Here is a 6517-nt window from a genome sequence, read left to right on the forward strand (position 1 = left end):
CTGAATCAGGAAGAAACAGAAAATAAGAACAGACTAATTACCAGTAATGAAATTGAATCAGTAATAAAAAAAAAAAGCAAAACAAAACAAAAACCTCCCAACAAACAAAAGTCCAGGATATGATGGCTTCATAGTTGAATTCTACGAAACATTTAGAGAAGAGTTAGCACCTATCCTTCTCAAACTAATTCCAAAAATTGCAGAGGAAAGAATGCTTCTGAACTAATCCTGTGAGGCCAGCATCACCCTGACACCAAAACCAGACAAAGATATCACAAAAAAAGAAATTTACAGGCCAATACCACTGATGAACATAGCTGCAAAAATCTTCAACAAAATATTAGCAAACTGAATCCAACAATATATAAAAAAGATAATAAACTATGATTAAGTGGAATTTGTCCCAGGGATGCCAGGATGGTTCAATATATGCAATTCAATCAATGTGATACATCACCTTAACAATTTGAAGACTAAGAACCATATAATCCCCTCAATAGATGCTGAAAAAGCTTTTGACAAAATTCAACATTGGTTTATGATAAAAAGCTCTCCAGAAACTGGGTACAGAGGGAACATACCTAGACATAATAAAGGCAATATATAATAAGCCCACAGCTAACATCATACTCAACAGTGTAAAGCTGAAAGCATTTCCTCTATGATCAGGAATGAGAAAGGATGCCCACTCTCACCTTTATTCAACATAGTATTGGAAGTCCCAGCCACAGCAATCAGACAAGAAAAAGAAGTAAGAGGAATCCAAATTGGAAAGGAAGAAGTAAAACAGTCACTGTCTGTAGACAATATAATACTATACATAGAAAATCCTACCAAAAAAAAAAAAAAAACTGGGCTTCCCTGGTGGCGCAGCGGTTGAGAATCTGCCTGCCAATGCAGGGGACACGGGTTCGAGCCCTGGTCTGGGAAGATCCCACATGCTGCGGAGCAACTAGGCCCGTGAGCCACAATTACTGAGCCTGTGCGTCTGGAGCCTGTGCTCCGCAACAAGAGAGGCCGCGATAGTGAGAGGCCCGCGCACCGCGATGAAGAGTGGCCCCCGCTTGCCGCAACTAGAGAAAGCCCTCGCACAGAAACGAAGACCCAACACAGCCAAAAATAAAAAAATATAAATAAATAAATAAATAAAATTAAAAAAAAAAAAAAAAAGAAAGCTTTAGGGTAGAGTTTTTTTTTTTTTAATTTTTTTTTTAAGTTTGCTGTTCTTTTTTATTTATTTATTTATTTATTTATTTATTTATTTATTTATTTATATTTATGGCTGTGTTGGGTCTTCGTTTCTGTGCGAGGGCTTTCTCTAATTGTGGCAAGCGGGGGCCACTCTTCATCGCGGTGCGCGGGCCTCTCACTATCGCAGCCTCTCTTGTTGCGGAGCACAGGCTCCAGACGCACAGGCTCAGTAGTTGTGGCTCACAGGCCTAGTTGCTCCGTGGCATGTGGGATCTTCCCAGACCAGGGCTCAAACCCGTGTCCCCTGCATTGGCAGGCAGATTCTCAACCACTGCGCCACAGGGAAGCCCCTAGGGTAGAGTTTAAAAAAAAAAAAAAAAAACTACTAGAGCTCATCAATGAATTCAGTAAAGTTGCAGGATACAAAATTAATATACAGAAATCTGTTTCATTTCTATACACTAAAAAACAGCAATCAGAAAGAGAAATTAAGGAAACAATCCCATTTACAATCACATCAAAAATAATAATATACCTAGGAATAAACTTACCTAAGGAGGTTAAAAAAAAAAAACAAAACCTGTACTTGGAAAACTGTAAGACACTGATGAAAGAAACTGAAGACAACACAAACAGAAAGATATATACCATGTTCACAGATCGGAAGAATTAATATTGTTAAAATGTCCTTACTACCTGAAGCAATCTACAGATTCAATGCAATCCCTATCAAAATACCAATGGTATTTTTCACAGAACTAGAACAAATAATTTAATAATTTGTATGGAAACACAAAAGACACCAAGTAGACAAAACCACCTTGAGAAAGAATAACAGAGCTGGAGGTATCATGCTCCCTGACTTCAGACTATGCTACAAAGCTACAGTAATCAAAACAGGATGGTACTGGCACAAAAACAGACACATAGGTCAATGGAACAGAATAGACAGCCCATAAGTAAATCCACACACTTATGGTCAATTCATCTATGACAGAGGAGGCAAGAAAATACAATGGAGAAAAGAAAGTCTCTTCAATAAGTGGTGCTGGGAAAATTGGACAGCTACATGTAAAAGAATGAAATTAGAACATTTTCTCACACCACACACAAAAATAAACTCAAAATGGATTAAAGACCTAAACGTAAGACCAGATACTATACAACTTCTAGAGGAAAACATAGGCAGAACACTCTTTGACATAAATTGCAGCAATATCTTTATGGATCCATCTGCTAGAATAATGGAAATAAAACAAAAATAAATAAATGGGACCTAATTAAACTTAAAAGCTTTTGCACAGCAAAGGAAACCATAAACAAAATGAAAAGACAACACAGAGAACGGGAGAAAGTATTTGCAAATGATGCAACTGACAAAGGGTTAATCTCCAAAATATACAAACAGCTCATACAGCTCAATATCAAAAAAACAAACAACCGAATCAAAAATGGCAGAAGCCTTAACAGACATTTCTCCAAAGAAGACATACAGATGGCCAGTAGGCACAGGAAAAGATGCTCAACATTGCTAATTATTAGACAAATGCAAATCAAAACTACAATGAGGTATCACCTCACACTGGTCAGAATGGCCATCACCAAAAATTCTACAAATAATAAATGTTGGAGAGGGTGTGGAGCAGAAGGAACCCTCCTACACTGCTGGTGGGAATGTAAATTGGTACAGCCACTATGGGTATGGGAAACAGTATGGAGGTTCCTTAGAAAACTAAAAATAGAGCTGCCATATTATCCTACAATCCCACTCCTGGGCATGTATCTGGAATAAACATAATTCAAAAAGATATGTGCACCCCAATGTTCATTGCAGCAGTACTGACAATAGCCAAGACATGGAAGCAACCTAAATTTCCACTGACAGATGAATGGATAAAGAAGATGTGGTATATTTATACAATTGAATATTACTCAGCCATAAAAATGAATGAAATAATGCCATTAGCAGCAACATGGATAGACCTAGAGATTACCATGCTAAGTGAAGTAAGCCAGACAGAGAAAGACAAACATCATATGATATCACTTATACGCAGAATCTTTTAAAAAAATGATACAAATGAATTTATATGCAAAACAGAAATAGACCCACCAGCACAGAAAACAAATTTATGGTTACAAAGGGGAAAGGTGGGGGAGGGATAAATTAGGAGTTTGGGATTAACATACACACACTACTATATTTAACACAGATAACCAACAAGGACCTACTGTATAGCACAGGCAACTGTACTGAATATTTTGTAATAACCTATAAGGGAAAAGAATCTGAAAAAAATAGATATTTATGTATGTATAACTGAATCACTTTGCTGTACTCCTGAAACTAACACGACATTATAAATCAGGTATACTTCAATAAAAAAAAATGTTAAGGTATTTCCTTTATGCCTGGAGAGTCATGTTTTCCCCAAAGGGAGGATAATGTTATTCAACATTTTGGCTGTAGAGGGGCTTACCTGGTGGCACAGTGGTTAAGAATCTGCCTGCCAATGCAGGAGACACAGGTTCGAGCCTAGTCCAGGAAGATCCCACGTGCTGCGGAGCAACTAAGCCCGTGCACCACAACTACTGAGCCTGCGCGCTGCAACTACTGAAGTCCATGCACTTAGAGCCCATGCTCCACAACAAGAGAAGCCACCTCAATGAGAAGCCCATGCACCACAACAAAGAGTAGCCACCGCTCGCAGCAACTAGAGAAAGCCCATGCGCAGCCATGAAGACCCAATGCAGCCAAAAATAAATAAATAAAAATTTTTAAAAGGTGGAAGGAATCACTACTCAATACTGAGGTTTAAAAACAAACAAACAAACAAACAAAAATTTTGGCTGTAGAATGTCATGGGACAAGAGGAGATGACCTGAAGGGGCGGTGTCAGGAGATGGTGAGAAGACTCAGTCCTCAAAGGAATAAATCTTTCTCTCCACAAGTCCATATCCATTACTATACTAATGTTACTTCTCAGCTATCTCCTTTGACGTATCATGGGTTGCCAACCTCTGTAATAAAACATGGTATTTTAGGAAATATGTCTTTTTGTTCTCAGAAAGAAAGCATTGAGAGAAAAAGAAAGGAAGCAATAAATAAAGCAAACACTTTATGCAACAGCTATGATCGGTGACTTCATCTATTATTTAAACCTATTTAATCTAATCTTCACATTTTTACAGATGGGAAAACTGAGTTCAGAAAGATTAAGTAAAATTTGCCATCAAATTTTACAGTTTGATAGAGTAGGAGTCAACTGAAGTCTAATTCTAAAGCATGATTGCTTTTTACTATGCCATATTCCTCTCAAAGAAAACTAATCGGGATGAAAATACAAATATATCAGAGTCCTAAGCTAAATCTTCTAGCTTGAATACTTAAGAGTGGTTATTTCTGAATGTTATTTCAGAGGACTTTCCCCTCGCACTTTATATATTTCTTGGTTCATTTTCTTTTCTTTTTTGGTTTTTTAAATGAGCAATAGTACTTTAGCAAATAGAAGACTATTAAGGAAATACTAAGTTATGTATGTAAAGCTGAACTAGACTGGTAAAAACAATTTTTTTTTAATGATTATCCAGTGTTGGTGAGAGATGTAGGGAGAAAAGGTTACATCACACACCACTGACACGTAAACTGATACTGTTTTTTTTTGGAGGCTAATTTGGCAACTCCTACTAAAATGTATAATAAACTTACCCTTTGATCCAATTTTACTTCTAGAAATCTATCCTGCAGAAATATTTATACCAGTACACACAGATCTGCATGAATGTTCACTGCAGCACTGTTTGTAATAGAAAGCGAGAGGGAAAGGGAGAGAGAGAGAGAAAGACAGGAGGGGAAGAAAGGAGAGGAAAGAGCCTAAACTCATTAACATGGGACTGAAAAAATAACATATAGTAAACCTGAATCATGGGATATAAATAAGTAGATTCTAGAATGAGAACATCTACGTGCACTGCCATGAAAGCACATATTTGTACTAACAAGGAACATATGTATAAGTACTAATTTGGAGGGACTTCCCCGGCGGTCCAGTGGTTAAGATTCCATGCTCCCAATGCAGGGGGCACAGGTTCGATCCCTGGTGGGGGAACTAAGATCCCACATGCCACACAACATGGCCAAAAAAAAACAGTACTCATTTGGAAACTGATATAAAATATCTTTAAGTGAAGAAAAGAAATCAGAATATATATGAAATGATGCCATTATATTTTTAAAGTGTGAATATAAGTTCTAGATACATAAAGAAACAGAACTACAGAATATGTGTAGTCATACAGATCTAGAAAAACTCACACAGAAAACCCTTCATACCTTCATAGTGATTACTTCCGGAGATTAGCGTGGGATTGGATATTTGTAAAGGTGACTTTCACTTTTACCTTGGCTGAGTTTGACCAACATTTTCTGTAAAAGCACCAGCAAGTAAATATTTCAGGCTTGTGGGCCATATGGTCTCTGTTGCAACTACTCAACTCTGCCACTGATAAAGGTGTGTGGGTATGTTCAATAAAATGTTATTTATGAGCACTGAAATTTAAATTTCATATAATTTTTACATGTCACAAAATATCATTATTCATTTTTCAACCATCTCAATGTAGAAACCATTCTTAGCTCCTGGGCTGTAGAAGAACAGGTGCCTGGTTGAATTTGGCCTGGGGAGTTATAGTTTTGGAGCTACAGATAAAATTTTAATATATTGGGTTAAATAAAATACATTTTAATTTAATCTCACCTGTTTCTTTTTACTTTGTTTAATGTAGCTACTAGAAAATTTTAAATTATGTATGTGATTCACATTGTATTTGTATTGGACAGAGTTGTTCTACAATAATATACTTCAACAGTATTTTGAATTGTTTTTCAACAAGATTCTATTACTTCAGTAACTGTAATAATATTGAGCAGGTATCAATAATGCCTATAATCTACAAATCAAATATTTACATAATTTTGAGAAATTATATTGTAAATATTTTTAAGGACATTGTTTTATTACTGCAGTAACTACAGAAAAAACTCTTTTTATCACTGCTCTATTAACTCTGCTTATAGTCACTAGAAACTTCCAAACTTTCTGCTGTCCTTATAAAGAAAATGTATAGAAAACGAATATCCAGTTGAATAGTAAGTTTTTAAACTTTATCTAGATAGCCATCAGAATAGTCTGACAATGCAAGAATAGTTTAACAATAGTTACTCAAATATCACATAAATCCTAATCCATCACCCTTGTAAAGATGCAGGAAAGAAGTATCTTTGAGATCTCTTTCCCACTCCTTTTCAGAATATTTTTTCATTAGA

The 6517-nt window shown here is 36.2% G+C and overlaps 1 long non-coding RNA gene across 1 annotated transcript; it reads right to left on the reverse strand.

The window, feature by feature from the left end:
• Window positions 1-800: 800 nt before the first annotated feature.
• Window positions 801-5419, reverse strand: LOC309645927. Its single transcript, XR_014255132.1, has 2 exons — window positions 1578-5419; window positions 801-856 (listed from the first exon to the last, which is right to left on the reverse strand). It is a non-coding gene; the product is annotated as an uncharacterized lncRNA (long non-coding RNA).
• Window positions 5420-6517: the final 1098 nt, after the last annotated feature.

The sequence above is a fragment of the Balaenoptera physalus genome (genome assembly GCF_965194825.1).
Source record: "Balaenoptera physalus genome assembly, chromosome: 16".
In the NCBI taxonomy this organism is placed as follows: domain Eukaryota; kingdom Metazoa; phylum Chordata; class Mammalia; order Artiodactyla; family Balaenopteridae; genus Balaenoptera; species Balaenoptera physalus.